At 42.1% G+C, this 18,756-nt stretch overlaps 1 pseudogene; it reads right to left on the reverse strand.

Annotated features, from left to right (window-relative positions):
* Window positions 1-117: 117 nt before the first annotated feature.
* LOC142620203 (actin-depolymerizing factor 7-like) lies at window positions 118-881 on the reverse strand (annotated as a pseudogene).
* Window positions 882-18,756: the final 17,875 nt, after the last annotated feature.

The following is an 18,756-nucleotide window of genomic DNA, read 5'->3' on the forward strand; positions in this document are numbered from 1 at the left end:
CAAGAGAAAAAATAATAATAATGACTAGGGGTGGAAAAACAATGCGCGCATAATGTAGTTTTTAGAAGGGCTAAACATCCAAAGTAAAAAAAAAAAAAAAAAAAACTTTTACACTGTTCATCCTATTACAATGCCAAATCTCATTTCACTAGGATCTGTTGCTTGCAACTCAACTTGAGTTCCATCCAGTTGACTATTGAATCTATCCTTGGAGCTGGCATAGACCGCCTTACTTCTCACTTTGAAGAAAGGTGACCTGAAAACAAGAGAGTTAACTTTCACAAACACCACTGTGTATCAAATTGTTATTTTGACCTTCAATATACGATCAATTGCCTTCGAAGTCCAAAGAGGAGCAGTATTAGCCTGGAAGCCAAATATTATTTGGCTTCTATTTTCTAGTTCCGTTGTGTCATTACTCATTAGCATTTTGGGAGTATTTCCATTACTCCTAGAAGCAAAATTTTTCATGACTTTTTTCTCAAAAAAGCAGCAAAATTGTTCTTTGAATGTTAATAGAAAGATTTACTAATTACTAAATATTGTGCTTTTTTATCTCCATTTCAATATGCCACTATAGTATATACACTAAAAGACTAGTTTTTAAGCATTCATGTATACTAGTTAGAGAAAATCTAAATTACCATGCAATGAAAATAATTTGCTTTTCTGGAAACTCTGATCAGTGATGAAATCAAAATTAAAGACAGCATAGCGGCACTCACTGGCAGGTTAAGGTGCAGTGAAGTCCTCTTAGGCTTCATCTGGGATTCCAAGTCTCTACCACTACTTTGATTCTCAATCTTGAAAATAATAAACTTACAGTTCCTCTTTGCTATTAGCTCCAAGAACTTCAGTTTACATTCATCACTCACAGCCATACAAGAAATCACATTTGCCTAACCCAAATATTTTATTTTGGAAGAAGGAAAAAAAATTTCCACATCACAAACGTATATACGCATATACAATAAAGTATTAAAGTTAATAGGATCTATTTTTTTCCGAAGAAAACAACATCAAGAAATGAATCGTGAGTTGATTTAAGTTAAGAAAACAGGAAAGGTAAAGGAAACCAAAAATAGCGGTAGTATAAATAGCTAAAAAGGACACATTAATTGATTTTATAAAGAAAAAGAAAAAAAAACATCTTAATTAAGAAAGTAGTAGAGGTTATGACTTCAAATAGAATATAATGTAGGAAAAGAATATATGTGACCAACTATAACTAATCTTGTATCCAAGCTCAAAAAATTTGAGACTAAAATTTTTGTTGTTATTGCATATTATGTTGTCATAATTCATAGTTTTAGACAAAGCATATTGTCATTACTTTTTTTTTTTTTTGGAGAAAAATCATATTGTCATTTAATAGGTTGTTGTGGCGTAACAAACATGCGGACTTACGGGACATGACTAAAAGGCACTTTGAAATGGCCCTCTTTTTTTGATTGGGGGGCAGAAAGTTCAAGAGATGAGGATAATAGGCTAATAGCTACCTGCTGGATATTTTGTCAAAATGTTCTCATCATGGAACATAGATTGTATTCTTTCTCTTATGCTGTTTGTGTAAGAAGTGACGAATAAAATATCAAGTCTAGAATATTTCCAAAAAAAAAAAAGCAACAGGAATCAGCAAGCAATGTTCATTTTGGAGTATTCAGGGTACATATTCAATACTACATATATAGTGTGCCAGACATATTGGGACATGTAGCACCTTCCTAGGACTCTTTTCTAATCTCAATCTGCTTTGCCTAATTTCTGAGAAGACCCTCTACATTGATGACAGGTAGAGATACTTAGGAAAAAAAGACCTAATTGAATAGTATTAGATATTTCAAACCATTAAATTGTAAGTGATACAATATTAGGGGTGACAATTCGTGTTTGCGTGTCGGGTTCGTGTCGTGTCAAGTCATGAGTATTCGACTACATAAGTCAATACTAACCCGACATGTTTATTAAACGGGTCAAAATTCCTCAACCCTAACACAATCCATTTATTAAACGGGTTAGTCGTGTCGACCTGTTTATCAGCTTTTATCAAAATGAAAAATAATAATTAATGAAAAAACAAACAAATAAATATTTTTAATATAAAATTCAGAACTAACGAGTAACTGCATCACAAATAATCATTCAAAATTAAGGCATATCTCAATATCACAAATAATCAATCACAATATGTCAAAGAAAATAAATCACAACAACTAATAAGTTTATATACCAAGAGTTTGAAGGGTATATTGATAAAATATCATTTAATTAAACGGGTCAAACGGGTTCTATGTGTTCAGCACTAACCCAACCCATTTATTAAACAGGTTAGCCGTGTCAACTTGAATATGACACAAACCCGTTAAGCCTCAATCTATAACCTGCTAATTTCGTGTCGTGTCGTGTCGGGTTCGTGGGTCGTGTCAAATTTTGTCACCCCTATACAATATCAGAGGAAGTTCTCAAATTTGGCATTCACATTTCCATCCACCATCATTATTAATGTCCCCAAACCAACTAATTAATTAGTCTTTTATTCTTTAACGTTGCCTTACTTTTCTATTGTACCGTGCACTGCATGCCTCCCTATTCATAGCCATAGGACAGTTGTTGTATAGGCCGGATTTATCGTTAGAAAATTATTTTATGGAATTCAAAAGCTATAGCAGGAGAGAAAGAGAGAGAGATTTAAATTCTTAATGTTATGAACACATTAAGAAGTAATAACCAATTAAGTTACAAAACTATTGGTAAGAGCATGTGAAAATTCACATATTGGTGAGTCCATGGAACCACTATTGTAATGATAATGGTCAAATTATTGACCAAATTTTACTATGTAAAAGGTCATGCTATGGTTCTCTTGTAGATGAACGTGATGGTGGTGCTATTCAAATCTTGCATTGCTTTAATTATTTGTACTGCAATAACTTAAGAGTTAAGAGGAAGAAAGTCTCCCTTTACAACTTTTTGAATAAAGAGCATCTTGAATAAATCATCAAAAAGCCACCGTAGCCAATGGATGGGTTGGCCAACTTGACCCCCAACTTTCGTTTGAAGCCCTTTAAAGTTATAGATAAGAAAGTCCAAAAATTCCAACTCAAATCGATAACTCTGTTATCTCATTGTTATTCACGGGAACAAATGAAGTCAAATACTCCATAGACCATAGTACAATTGACATCACTCAACTTTCATTCAATTGTAAAAAGGGAAAATTTTTGATAGATTGGAAATTTTGGAATGGGAGAAAAAAAAAAAGGGTTACGGCTTTATCCACTATACTAGCTATCGATAATGTTTCATTTGGTATAAATGTATAATTTTCATAAATATATTTATGGTTTATTAACAAATTTTTATTATATACTCCAAAGAATTCCTATTATAGGGTTGTAAATCATATATTATAAAAATAAAAATAAAAACTTTAGAGGGACTTATTCTTGTTAGGATTAGAGATTTCTCTACCAATCCATAAAAATATTTTTAAAATTAAGATAAATTTGATCAGCTGAAAAATAAATTAGACGATTCTACCATACCAGTTTACTTAATTGATTATAAATTTCTTCAAATGTCTTAATTAGTTAGATTGCAGTTTAGAGAGAGCTCAATTGACACTTCTTTGAGTTTTTAACAAAAAAGTTTAGAATTTAAATCTCTTTTTCTTTCATTGTAATTATTGAATAAAAAAACATTTAAAAAAAACAAAACAAAACAAAAACAATAGTAATTTTTTAGTACGTACTGACATATATTACTATGCAATATGATTTTCTTCATCTTCTGTAACGTCCTTTCTTCCTTTCTGTTGAGGTAGCAAATACTCTAAATCCTAGGTGCTCAAAAAGACAAAAACCCAGCCCATTTGACAAAACCGCACGATCTGATTGATTTTGGGTGGTTTCGCCTAATGGTCAATTAGATTTGAATCTAAATTGTAAATTCCAATGTTCTAATGGTTGGGTGGGGTTTGGCAGGGGTGTTTAAATACCTCCAACACGTATTTTTATAACACTTTTTAATTTACATATATTTTCACAATAATTAAATAATAATATTAAAAATCTCTAACCCAACAAAGATGTTTGAGTTGGTGGATTTGAAGCTAATTAATTTAACTTGACAAGTGATGCTAGGAATACTACAAATTTTACTACATAACCAATCACAAGAAAGTAATTTTAAGTTTAAACATTTATTTATTTACTAAAAAATAAACATTCATTTATTATATTGATTGAGTGACAATAGTTATATTCTTGACTCGTCCATTTGTTTTCTTTTTTATAAGTTTTTTATAGTAAAATTTATTGTAACTCCAATATTTTCCCAACTCTTGATATGCACTTCCCAAAATCCCTTATCGACTCATTTACTCTCTCTCTCTCTCATCAAAAACCCCTTTTTATGTCATTGACATCGCTTATTTTCTAGTGACTGCTGTAAAATTTGATCAAGTTTTTGTGCTCAAATTTGGTTGAGTTCTATTATGTCATCTTTCACCTTGATTAATCTCGCTCATTTGTGCTCAAATCGAAGCATATAGGTGGTGTAAGTGCACAATTGCACCTGGACCCAAGAACAGTTATGGGCTCAGGCCCAATGAGCCTTAAACAATAAAATTTTGTAGAGAGTGGGCTTGAAACCCAGGTTAGAAGTGAGTGAAGATTAAATGACAAACTAAAGATTACAAGTACTTGGAAACAGCAAGGAGTAATGTAAATAGGCCTCCTCGGACGTAAGCCGAGAGCTGTTCTTATATTATATCTCTCTCTTTGTCCTTTTTCTTTTTAGGTTACAAAAAGTCCCGTCCTCATTTCTGTTTTTGATCTCCCCTTAAATACTCTTCTTTTTAATACTTTATACACGTGTTGCCCCAACTCCTCCCTTAGCCTAGATATTTCTTTTCTTAGTGCCTTTGAACAGTAACTAGAAGTTTCCCTTCCACTGTTCAAGTGTCACCTCCCCATTAATGCGGCCAGGGTGGTAGGTGCAGGGTCTTTAATGTGGAGGTAGCAACCTTTACTTTTGACACTTTTCCAACATCGGTGCTTCTAGGACATTCAAGGGTTCACCCCCTTTAACCATTGGTCTTGACCGTGCCATTCCCTAACCTGCACCATGAAGTCCTGGGTTCTCTGGTGTCAATCCGAGGGGAAAAACATCCTCGGCTCGGTCCTCGGATCCTCGGCGTATGGGCCGACCTAAAGTATCAACAAGCCCTAAACCCAAGAGTAGGTCGGCCTTCCTTAGCAAGGCCCAACGGCCCATATCCCTACTAAGATCTTTTTACTCCCCACAATAGCCCCTCAAAACTCTAATTTTCGACATCCGAGGAGAAAAATAGGGTTTTGATCTGACGAGGATCCACTCTACACACTTTATAAGTGATGGCACGTGTGGAAATCGTTTCGCGTCCTAAAAGATGACACTTGGCGGTTTTATTTTCAAAAACGCACGTATTTATTACTGTAAGTTACTCTTTGTCTCCCACGTTCAACGGTGAGATGGGCATCCAACGGTTCTCATTACTCCACGAAATTTTAGGCGGGACAGACATAATTTCGAGGCCGCCTTTTCGCACGTCGTGACGCTTCGGGAACCTGCGCCTTCATTTAAGTCATCAGGGATCAATCCCATCAAAACAACAACAATCATTCTTCACCAGCAGAAAACCGTGGAAACCCGTACCTTCAACTTTGTAAGTTATTGCTCTCTTTAGTCTTGACCTTTTCTCCTCGGATACAGTCCTCGGCTATCACTACAATCATTCTCCTTTTTAGAGTTTAGTCTATCGTCTTTCTGCAATGGGAAAATTTAAGTGTCTAGTTGATACCGCCGCTGGGATGGAAGGCTTTAGAGCTAAATACCATATTCCCAGTGACGTAGGGCTAGAATACTGCCCGGCAACAGCCGTGGCCGGTTCTAGGAAAGAGGGAGAGGTTATCATCCCTATGATAGCCTTCATAGAGGGTGGGATGACCCTTCCAATGAAACCCGTAATGAGGGAGTATCTTCGCAACCACCGGTTGTGCCCCGACCAATGCCTTCCAAACGTTTTTAGAGTTCTAGGTAGTGTAGATGCTCTAAACGAGCAGATGGGTTTAAACCTCACATGGCACGATGTCGTGTTCCTATATGAGTCCCACAAACTCTCTAAGGTAGGTTATTACATGAAATCTCGGTCCAGCACCGTTAGGCTAATCTCCTGTCTGCCCAAATCAAACAAAGGCATGAAGGACGACTACTTGATCGTGTCTGGGAACTGGCACGATGGCTTCCACTGCCCAGTTCAGTGGGGGGATCCAGGTGCGACGCCGTAGGATTAATCTCCCCACAACACAACCTCTCCTAACACACACACAAAAATGCGTATTTGTATTTACTTAAACTTGTTAAATATTTGTGTGAATCTAATCAGGTTTGTTTGTTTTGACGTCTTTTTTGCAGATAAGCAGCACGTGCGTCCTCGTCTGAGTCATTGTAACGTTGCCGATCTAAACCGAGTACTTCGCTCCGAGGTGTTCGTTAGCGAAGACTTACAACTCCGGGCTGCTCACCTCATTCTCGGATACACTCCCCTTTCCAAAGACTTCCAAGAGATAGAGGACGCCATTATTGCAGGCGACCGAAGACGGAAGAGGATCAACGTAGCTCGGGGCCATTTTTTGGACGACCGTGACCTCCCGGACACTCCTAACACTATTTTGTACAACCGGCCGATAGCAGCAGTCCCCCTCGCCGTGCACTCACAAACAACTGTCATTCCAGAAGAGCAGGTGTCTTCTTCACACACACTTGACGACGAGATAGATCAATTCCATCTCGAAGACACCGAGAGACCTCGCGGGAACCAGTTTGTGGTACTTTCCGACGAGGAAGAAGAAGCTACCGAGGCCTCTGGAATTGCTGGGTTTGTGGTTGCCCTTCCCGAGGACGACGTAGAAGAAAACATGGGACGAATGGAGGGTCTCCTCACCAACAGGGCTGCCAAAGTTGCAGCGAAAAAGAAAACGGGGACGTCCCAAGTTCCCCCCGCTTTACCTCCTCCTCCTGCTGAGCCAAAACTTCCAGCCGAGGATCCCAAGAAGAAGAGGAAGGGGGATGATGAGGGGACGATTACTAAAGACCCCAAGAAACCACGCCAACAACTCCCACCGGCCCAGCAGCAGAAGCTGGACAAGGGCAAGGGTAGAGCCCGTTCAGTTGAACTTGGGGAAATCAGGGATGAGGCTGTAGTGCGCCGAGCACCGGCCACCTGGTCCCCCGATCTAAGGCTGGACGGCGCTCCTATCTCCTGCCAGTCCAGTATAAGGGCAGTTCAACAAGGCCACGCCCACCACCTGGCCGAGGTCCTAGAACGCCCTCTTTTGCTGCCCAAGGACATGGAGACCTTGGAAAAGATGGGCCAGCCACAACTATTCCTCTCTCTAAAAAGAGACTTAGCGCTGGTAAGTGTTTCTCCTTTTAACAATATTTATAAGTAAATTAGTTTTTGTTATTCCTAACTCCATCATGCTTTTTTACAGGCTATTCAGGAGGTCTTTGTAGCTGAAAAGTTTATTGAAGACGCTCGGAAAGTAGCCAGAGCTGAGCTCGAAACTAGGGTGGAGACTGAGAATACCTTAGGTACAGCTCTTGCCGAGAACGAGAAGCTGACCTCGGAGGTAGCAGAGCTGAGGAGAGAGAAGAATGGGGTCGAGTCAAACTTGAAGACCATGAAGACCCAGATAGAAGGACAGCGCAAGCTCCTTCATGAAAGAGATGAAGAGCTCTCCCAAACTCAAAGGGAGTGCTCGGATCTTAAGAAGCAACTGGCGCTGATGAAAGAAGAAGCCAGTTCCTTCCAACTCTCTCTTCAAGCTGCCAAACAGGCAAGTTTTGATGAAGGGGTAGCCACCACCGAGGAGCAGCTGACAGAGGAGTTCGCGGCTTTATGCCGCGAATACTGTCAAAAAGTATGGGGGGAAGCTTTAAACGCAGCAGGAGTTCCTCAATCTTCGGATTTGAGGAAGTCCGAGAACGTTTGGCTTCCCCTAGAAATACAGGAGATTGAAGAGGCTCCTGTTGCTGCTCCTACCCCTGAGACGATTCTTCCTGCTTTACCTCCGATGGTCCCACAGCAAATTCCCGATCCTACAGAACCTTCTGGTTCCAACAAAGAGAAGGAAGGAGGAGGGGATGCAGAGAAGGATTTAAGCCAGACAGTGGAACCCATCGTCCTTCCAACAAAGACAGCGGATAAAGGAAAGCAGGTTATGACTCCTTTTGAGCTAGAGTTGAGAAAGACCGAGGGCACTAGTACCTCTCAACAAGATCCTCCTCCAACAGCTTAGGACTTCTCTTTTTTCATTCCTTTCTGTTTTTTTTTTTTTTCGAATTATATATTGTAATGTATATTCAACTTGATTAATGAAGAACAATTTCGTTTGCTTTTCACTTGGATTGTGCCTACTTTTTCTTTATTCTTTATGTACTTATTACAAAAGTTTCCCATTAAGTCATATCAGAAGTTTCTCAGAGCATAAAAATCTAACTCCAAGGATTGCACAGTCATAACTTTCACATAGCCATGCGTATATTATTAAAGAATTAATACAAGGTGACATGGTTAATTCATTTGAATAATGCCTCAATTAAAACGAAGAAAGGACCTCATATAACGATCAGACCCTTGTAATGTATATCACAGTATCTAATAAGATGTAAGATCCGAGGACCAGTCCTTACGCAAATTTATTCAACACTTAAAGATATAAAACTTAAGATCCGAATTAATAAACAATAACGTATTAACATCCGGACACAATCAGAAGTTAACTTTAAGCAAAGTCATAGTCCGAAGACAAATCTTAAGCAATCTTTCGTTTAATTCTTAAAAATTGTAACTGTAAATGTTAGTTTTCCCAAAGTAGGAGGTCCGAGGACCCGGCATAACTAAGGTTCTGTTTGATTCTTTAAAACAATAACTTCAAATGTTAATTTTCCCAAAGTAGGAGGTCCGAAGACCGGGCATAACTAAGGTTCTGTTTAACAAATGACAAGACATCAATTTCCACAAGGTTTGTGGTCCGAGGACTGCACTTAACCAAGTTTCTGTTTGATTCTTTAAAACGGTAATTTCAAATGCTAATTTTCCCAAAGTAGGAGGTCCGAAGACCCGGCATAACTAAGGTTCTGTTTAACAAATGACAAGACATCAATTTCCACAAGGTTTGTGGTCCGAGGACTGCACTTAACCAAGTTTCTGTTTGATTCTTTAAAACGGTAACTTCAAATGCTAATTTTCCCAAAGTAGGAGGTCCGAAGACCCGGCATAACTAAGGTTCTGTTTAACAAATGACAAGACATCAATTTCCACAAGGTTTGTGGTCCGAGGACTGCACTTAACCAAGTTTCTGTTTGATTCTTTAAAACGGTAACTTCAAATGCTAATTTTCCCAAAGTAGGAGGTCCGAAGACCCGGCATAACTAAGGTTCTGTTTAACAAATGACAAGACATCAATTTCCACAAGGTTTGTGGTCCGAGGACTGCACTTAACCAAGTTTTTGTTTGATTCTTTAAAACGGTAACTTCAAATGCTAATTTTCCCAAAGTAGGAGGTCCGAAGACCCGGCATAACTAAGGTTCTGTTTAACAAATGACAAGACATCAATTTCCACAAGGTTTGTGGTCCGAGGACTGCACTTAACCAAGTTTCTGTTTGATTCTTTAAAACGGTAACTTCAAATGCTAATTTTCCCAAAGTAGGAGGTCCGAAGACCCGGCATAACTAAGGTTCTGTTTAACAAATGACAAGACATCAATTTCCACAAGGTTTGTGGTCCGAGGACTGCACTTAACCAAGTTTTTGTTTGATTCTTTAAAACAATAACTTCAAATGTTAATTTTCCCAAAGTAGGAGGTCCGAAGACCCGGCATAACTAAGGTTCTGTTTAACAAATGACAAGACATCAATTTCCACAAGGTTTGTGGTCCGAGGACTGCACTAAACCAAGTTTCTGTTTGATTCTTTAAAACGGTAACTTCAAATGTGAGAGCTAGCCATAACTTTGAAACATTAATTGACAAAAGCTTATTTGATTAATAATAATACATTCTAAGATTATTTACATTCCATGGACGTGGTACAACTCGTTCATCCAGGTCAACTAGCCTATACGACCCTATGCCTGCTATTGAAACAATGCGGTAGGGGCCTTCCCAGTTAGGTCCTAGCTTACCCCATGCTGGGTTCTTAGAAGTGCCTACAACTTTCCTTAATACAAGATCACCAGGCGCAAGTGGCCTTAGCTTCACGTGGGCATCATGTCCTTGTTTTAGCTTCTGCTGATAATAAGCCATTTGGACCATAGCTGCCTCACGCCGTTCTTCAAGTAAATCAAGATCTCTCTCTAGAAGTTCCTTGTTATTCTCTGGACTAAAAGAACTTGTCTTTAGAGTAGGAAATCCAGACTCCAATGGTATCACCGCCTCTGCTCCATAAGTCATAGAGAATGGCGTTTCTCCAGTGGACCTGCGCGGAGTGGTCCGATACGTCCACAGGACATGAGGGAGCTCTTCTACCCATCTGCCTTTCGCATCATCCAACCTCTTCTTGAGCCCGTTGACTATGACCTTGTTAACGGCCTCGGCCTGTCCATTTCCTCGAGGATAAGCTGGGGTAGAGTATCTATTTGTGATGCCCATGTCACCACAGTACTGCCTAAAGGCGTTGCTGTCAAATTGAACGCCATTGTCCGAGATAAGAGTATGTGGTATACCAAATCTAGTAACAATATTCTTCCAAATAAACCTCTTGGAATCAACATCTCGGATATTGGCTAAGGGCTCAGCTTCGACCCATTTAGTGAAGTAGTCTGTTCCTACGAGCAGCCATCTTTTGTTTCCAGCAGCTCTCGGGAATGGCCCTACAATGTCCAAGCCCCATTGTGCGAAAGGCCAAGGGCTAGACAGAGGATTAAGAACCCCTCCAGGTTGGTGGATATTAGGGGCGAACCTCTGACACTGATCACACTTTCTGGCATAATCCTGAGCCTCCCTCTGCATATTAGGCCACCAATAACCCTGCGTCAGGGCTCTATGGGCTAAGGACCTTCCCCCAGTGTGACTCCCACAAATTCCTTCATGCAATTCCTCCAGCAATGATTCTGTTGATTCAGGGTGTACACACAACAAATACGGTCCTGAAAAGGATCGTTTGTATAACTTCTGGTCCTCGGACAACCAGAAACGCGGCGCCTTTCGGCGTACCTTTTCTGCTTCGACCTTGTCTTCAGGAAGGATGTCATTTTTAAGAAAAGATATGATCGAATCCATCCAGCTAGGACCAGGCCTTATTAGATGGATGCGAGGTGCGTTAGCAGCTGAAAGAGAAGGTTCTACCAGATCCTCAACAAGAATAACCCTTGGTAGCCCTTGAGCCGAGGATGTTGCCAACGTAGCCAAAGAATCTGCATGAGTATTTCCACTCCTAGAGACATGCGCTAAGACAAAGGAGTCGAATTGAGCCCGCTGACGTTTGACCTGGGCCAAATATTCCTGCATTCTGGAATCTCTAGCTTCCATGGTACCCATAACTTGGCCGACCACTAACTGAGAGTCCGAGAACAAATGAATTTCCTTGCCACCCATCTTATGTACCATTTGCATGCCTACCAAGACTGCTTCATACTCAGCCTCATTATTAGTAGCCGAGAAGGCCAATCTCAAAGATTTTTCAAAGACAATCCCTTCAGGGGACACTAGAACAAGCCCAACACCAGACCCTCTTTGATTAGCAGCCCCATCCACGTGAACTCTCCAAACCGAGGGTGATACATCTGTGATCACACCAACTGATTTTCCACCCATGTGTGCTTCTTTTGAAGTTTCTTCTATCAATGGTTCAGTAAACTCTGCCACCAAATCTGCGAGGACCTGTCCCTTCACCGATGTGCGAGGCCTGTATTTAACATCAAAGGCTCCCAAAATGGTTCCCCATTTTGCCACCTTGCCGAATAATCAGCACTACGCAACACGGCCTTGAGAGGCAGGGTCAAAACAACCACGGTATGAGATTGAAAATAATGAGGGAGTTTGCGCGTGGCGTGGACTACGACCGAAGTGCTTTTTCCAAAGGCAGATAGCGCATCTCGGCCTCATTCAAGGACTTACTAACGTAGTAGATCGGTCTCTGTAATCCATTTTCATTCCTTATGAGGACTAGGCTCACCGCGTGAATGGCTACGGCCAGATAAGCGAATAGAACCTCGTCCACCTCAGGGCGAGATAAAATGGGTGGCCGAGAAAGATATTGCTTAAGCTGTTGGAAAGCTACCTCGCAATCCTCGGTCCATTGAAACCCTTTCCACTTGTTCAACAACTGAAAGAAAGGACGGCACCGGTCAGCTGACCGAGAAATAAATCTATTCAGCGCAGCAATCATTCCGGTCAATTTTTGAATCTCTTTTGGGTTCCGAGGCGGCTGCAAATTCGAATAGCCTGCACTGGGTTCACCTCTATGCCCCTATGAGTGATCATATATCCTAGGAACTTTCCAGATCCCACGCCAAAAGAACACTTGGAGGCGTTAAGGCGCAACTTATACTTCCTCAGCATTTGGAAGGTGTCGGCCAAATCTGTCATGTGCGAAGGTACCGTCTTACTCTTTACCACCATATCATCCACGTATACTTCTATGTTTTTCCCCAGTTGCTGTTCAAACATTCGGGTCATCATTCTTTGATAAGTAGCCCCAGCATTTTTTAACCCAAATGGCATGACCTTATAATGATAGTTCCCGGTTGGTGTAATGAAAGCAGTCTTCTCCTAATCTTCTAACGCCAAGGGAATTTGATGGTAACCCTGGAAGGCATCCAAAAAACTCATCCGAGGATGTCCGACAGTAGCGTCTACCAGTTGATCAATCCGTGGCATTGGGAACGAATCTTTAGGACAGGCCTTGTTCAGATCAGTAAAGTCCACACATACTCTCCACTTGCCGTTCTTCTTCTTAACGACAACAGTATGAGCCAACCATTCAGGGTAGAAAACTTCTTTGATAGCCCCCGCCCTTTTGAGTTTAAGAACCTCTTCCTTCACAGCCTCAGAATGTTCTCGGGAAGATCGCCGAGATGGCTGCCTCCTCGGAACAATGGCCAGATTGACATTTAAATGATGACAAATAAAGTTCGGATCTACACCTGGAGCCTCATAGGGGTTCCATGCAAAGACATCTAAATTATCCTTAAGAAATTCCAACAACTCCATCTTCTCTTGGTATGGCAAAAGTATGCCAACTTGGAAGAACCTCTCTGGATCATCTGCTATTACAAACTTCTCTAACTCCTCGCAGACAGCCTCATCTTCTGTCATCGCTCCAGGTGCCTCCGGAGCTGTTAATTGCTATGACTCCTGGACGAGCAAGGTTGATGACTCCATTTCTGACTGACGAAGCACCGCAGCCGATATGCATTGCCTAGCAACTACCTGGCTGCCGAGGATTTCCTCAACATGCTCCCCCGAGGGGAACTTCACTTTAACATGTAAGGTGGAAGAAACAGCTCCCAAAGCGTGCAGCCATGGCCTGGCGAGGATGGCTGTATATGGAGAGTACGTGTCAACCACAATGAAATCTACCTCAACCGTTTCTGTGCCGGATTGAACGGGTAGACGGATTTGTCCCTTCGGCACAACGGCCCTTCCTTCAAAGCTTATAAGTGGAGAATCATAAGGAGTTAAATCTTCCAACTCCAACCTCAGTCCTTTAAATAGATCAGGGTACATGATATCTGCACCGCTGCCTTGATCTATCATCACCCTCTTCACGTCATAATTCCCTATTCTGAGGGTAACCACAAGAGCATCGTCATGGGGCTGGATAGTCCCTATTTTATCCTCCTCGGAGAAACCCAAGACAGGTAAAGTGATCTTTAATCTCTTCGGCCTACCACCCACATCCTCGGCCTGCGGATGGGAAACCGCCATGACCCTAGTGGGACCTGAGCCGGTCCTACCAGGTGCGGCGAAGATAACATTAATTGTTCCCAATGCTGGCCGAGATGAACTGTTCCTCTGGTTGTTTGAACCAACTTGACTTACTTGCCCAGTGGGCTGACACAAGTGCTGCTTTAACTTTCCCTCACCGACGAGCTGCTCCAGATGGTTCCACAGGGTCCGACAGTTCTCAGTAGTATGGCCCACATCCTGATGGTATTGACAGAAAAGGTTTTGATTTCTTCTCGCAGGGTCCCCTGCCATCTTGCCGGGCCATCTGAAAAAGGGCTCTTTACGAACTTTTTCTAATAACTGATGCACTGGTTCTCGGAACACAGTATTTACAGCTGGGTCGCCGAGCCGGATTGTCCGAAGTAATCCCTCCTCGGCTTGTTGTTGTGATATCTGTCCGACCTGAAATCCCTTCTCTCCTGCGGGATAACCTTCTCCTTTCCTTTTCCTTGCTGCTAGTCTTCCTCTACCCTTTTATATTCATCGATACGATCCATAAGACGGCGTACGCTGCGGACGGGCTTTTTCGTCAAAGATTTTCTTAGGTCGTGATCAGTAGGGAGGCCTACCTTAAAGGTATTAAGCGCCACCTCATCAAAGTCGCCATCTATTTCATTAAACATCTCCCAGTATCTGTCGGAGTATGCTTTCAGTGTCTCCCCTTCCTTCATGACCATGGATAGCAACGAATCCAATGGCCGATGGACTCTGCTACACGTGATGAAGCGCGAAGCAAATGCCCTAGTTAACTCCCCAAACGAGCCCACAGACCCCGATTTGAGACCGTTAAACCATCTCATAGCCACAGGTCCCAAGCTGGAGGGGAAGACTTTACACATCAAAATCTCGTTATGAGAGTGCACTGCCATCCTTTGGTTGAAGTGACTCACGTGTTCCACCGGATCAGTCCGGCCATTATAGATGGTAAAGGTGGGCTGGGTGAACCTCCTGGGAAGCCTCCCCCTCTCAATCCTCCGTGAAAACGGAGATTTAGAGAGTTGGTGCAACGCTCTACTCATGGTATCGTTGCCTAAGCCCCTAGAACGAAGCTTCTTACGTCTGCGAGTTGATTGGTCGTCCTCCTCGCCGGAGGATGTTGCGCCAGTGGGGGAATATGACCTTGAACTGTAGCCAACTCCCCTATCCTTCTCTGAGGAAGAACTAGATGAGGACGGAGAAACCTTACGTTTAGCACGGCGTAACTTCCTCTTCAAACGATTAATTTCCTTCTGCATGGATTTAGAGCCCTCATCGTGGGTAGTGCTACCCCCTCCTTGAGTATGGCTAGCCCCTGGGTATTCTGTATGGACGCTTCCCTCACGATCCCTATGACGTTCAAGACGTTCGAAATGATCTTCCGGTTGTGATCCTTGTGACTCTGCATGGTGAGAGCCTAAGCCTGCCATAATATCTCTACTACTTCTAGACTAGATTTCCCACAGACGGCGCCAATTGTAAGTGCACAATTGCACCTGGACCCAAGAACAGTTATGGGCTCAGGCCCAATGAGCCTTAAACAATAAAATTTTGTAGAGAGTGGGCTTGAAACCCAGGTTAGAAGTGAGTGAAGATTAAATGACAAACTAAAGATTACAAGTACTTGGAAACAGCAAGGAGTAATGTAAATAGGCCTCCTCGGACGTAAGCCGAGAGCTGTTCTTATATTATATCTCTCTCTTTGTCCTTTTTCTTTTTAGGTTACAAAAAGTCCCGTCCTCATTTCTGTTTTTGATCTCCCCTTAAATACTCTTCTTTTTAATACTTTATACACGTGTTGCCCCAACTCCTCCCTTAGCCTAAATATTTCTTTTCTTAGTGCCTTTGAACAGTAACTAGAAGTTTCCCTTCCACTGTTCAAGTGTCACCTCCCCATTAATGCGGCCAGGGTGGTAGGTGCAGGGTCTTTAATGTGGAGGTAGCAGCCTTTACTTTTGACACTTTCCCAACATCGGTGCTTCTAGGACATTCAAGGGTTCACCCCCTTTAACCATTGGTCTTGACCGTGCCATTCCCTAACTTGTACCATGAAGTCCCGGGTTCTCTGGTGTCAGTCCGAGGGGAAAAACATCCTCGGCTCGGTCCTCGGATCCTCGGCGTATGGGACGACCTAAAGTATCAACAAGCCCTAAACCCAAGAGTAGGTCGGCCTTCCTTAGCAAGGCCCAACGGCCCATATCCCTATTAAGATCTTTTTACTCCCCACAGGTGGTTCATTCATTGTTGAGCTATTGGTGGAGCAATTAGTCCATTCAATGATCATCGAGTGTTAATTTTTGAACCCGATCTGATCAGGCCAAGTGACAAGTTTACCTCAACTATAGTCCAACTAACTTAGGAGCCCCGCTACTAATACCACTTGTTATGTAATACACCACCAAATTCAAACAAATAAGGGGGAAAAAAAATTAGCACGTGTCCAACAGTGACAAAAATTTACATGGTTCAACAAACTAAGCACTTCTCTCAAAGAGGAATATCAAATCCACTATATTCAAAACCTAATTGAATCCACTGTACTAACAAAACTCATTTCTCACCCTTTTGGGATGACTTTGGTTAAAAACTGTAGACGCTTATTTTTTGACAAGCCCAGAAGAGAGGAAGGCCCAAAGTCATGGGCTATAGAAAGTACAATGGAAATACCACTAAGCGAGTGGCAGGAACAACGAATAGTGAGTCTAACAGACAAATAAATAGATCTTGAGGAAGTAAGTGAGCCTAAAAAGGCCCGGAAGAAAGTAACCACGAACTCATGGGCTGTATAGAGGTGGAAAAGTGAGAATGGGTCATGGCTGCTACGGTAGGCTCAAAGTAGTGCAAGTAAAGAAAGTAGGGGACTGTGGAAAACCCATAAGCCCCGAAGAAAAAGTGAGAAATGCTTGGGTCGAGGAAGCTCAAGAAGTTAGTAAAAGCCCATGGGAGACATAAAATTGAAAAAGGGCCAAGGACGCTTGAGAAAGTAAGTGGGCCAAGGACGCCTAAATGGAAGTAGGTGGGACAATGGGAGCCCGCGAGTAGCAAAAGGGCCCAGAGGGATCATTGGGCCTTCGGAGAAAGAATGAACGTAAAAGGTCCAAAGTGGCCCAGCAGGCTTGGGGTCAAGAAGGCCTCATGGCAGGCACGACAGAATTGTGTGGCAGGAAGCAAGTAACAGGGGCCGGGAGTAAAAGGCTTGGAACGGCCCACGAACAAGCATGGTCTAGTCCTCAGAAGATGCAAGCCATAAAAGAAAGGTCGAGCAAAATAACCCACGCCAAAAGAAGCCAAAAATGAGCAGTAGGCTGAGCAGTTTGACGTTTAGACCGCGACAAGCAGGATTTGAACAAGCACGGAGGTAAGGCACGCGCAAAGCCCATGCACCACCAGCCTGTACCCAGCCAATACAGGAAATGGTGAGGTCATGGGTCAGAGGTAAGGGGGTATGGTCTGGCGGTGGGGAGGGGGAAAAATCCATTTATGTGTTTCCTGCTCAAGTTCTTTTGGAAGCAATGTCCTGCTGGGGAGGCATGTGTACCAAAAGAGGCAAGGATGAGTGGGAACCACCAGGTGCATGCCGTAAGGGGTAAAGGGAAGGAGAGTCTTCATCCCGTGACAAGTAGGAATGCCGCAGGGAGTGAGCAAAACAAGAAAGTCTTCTTTGACTGAGGCAGGGTAGCACTGGCTGGGTGACTGACCAGTCAGTGACGATCGGCAAAGGAGCCCAGGCCAGACAAAAACGGTTAAGGGCTAAAAGGGTAAAAAAAAACCAAGCGTGGCTAATCCTATATAAGGAGTCCCACAGTGAATGGCGAGGGGGGACAAGAAAAAACGGGAGAAAGGGAACCTCTATAAAAAATAGCCAAAAAAAAAAATTTATAGAAAACAGGGGATTAGAGGGCGCAGGAAAGAAAGGAGAGAAAAAATAAAAGAAAGGAAGAAAGAAAAGTAAAAGAAAAAGAAAACAGAAGCAAGAAAGAAACAGAGTGAATGGAGTGATTGGCATGCACCAACTGGATTGATCGCCCTCTCCCCTTCTAACTCATGCTCTCTGTTAACCAAACAAAGAACTCCGATCAGCCAAAGTCACTTAGGCTTGTTCCTTCAAAGCAGCTAATTTCCCCTCAGAGAAATTAGTCGGGTTGAGGGAGTAGTTCCCTTTCCTGACATGAGCTCTGTGAAACAGCTCATCGCGGCAGGCTAACGTTTATTTACTTAATACGCTCTTGACTCTCATTTGACATTTATTATTCTGATGTTATATTGTAAAACGGCCACCCTTCATTAAGGCCCACTGACTATGTTGCTTAAAATCTCTATTATTTCTTGTCCTCTTTTATTATGTCTGCCTGCTGTAGCTAACGTGACAGTTCTGCCTGCCGTAAAGATCTGATTACCAAAAGGCATTGTTTGTGCACAAGCCGGACCAGGAAGGTTTGTTTTTGGACCAATCCCAACTCTCCAACTCAGAAGAAAATCTTGGGCCCAGTATAGCAGCAAGCGGCCCAGCCTGACATTGCAAAAAAGGCCCACACAAAAACACCAAATTTTTCTACAAATTCTTATTTCTTGATAAGCAGACTTTTCCATTCACACAATCAAAGAAAACCAAAAAGTAACCAAGATATATTTTTCCTTCGCACCAAGAAAAAACTAATAAAAAAAAAGAACTAAATTCAAATAGAAATTGATGACAATTTCAAGTACATTCTTAGAAGTTTGACCATACTACTAATGTAATCATGGCATGCCTTCAACTATTCCAGCCGTGCGATCAACTTCTT

Source organism: Castanea sativa, chromosome 12, assembly GCF_040712315.1.
Source record: "Castanea sativa cultivar Marrone di Chiusa Pesio chromosome 12, ASM4071231v1".
Lineage (NCBI taxonomy): Eukaryota > Viridiplantae > Streptophyta > Magnoliopsida > Fagales > Fagaceae > Castanea > Castanea sativa.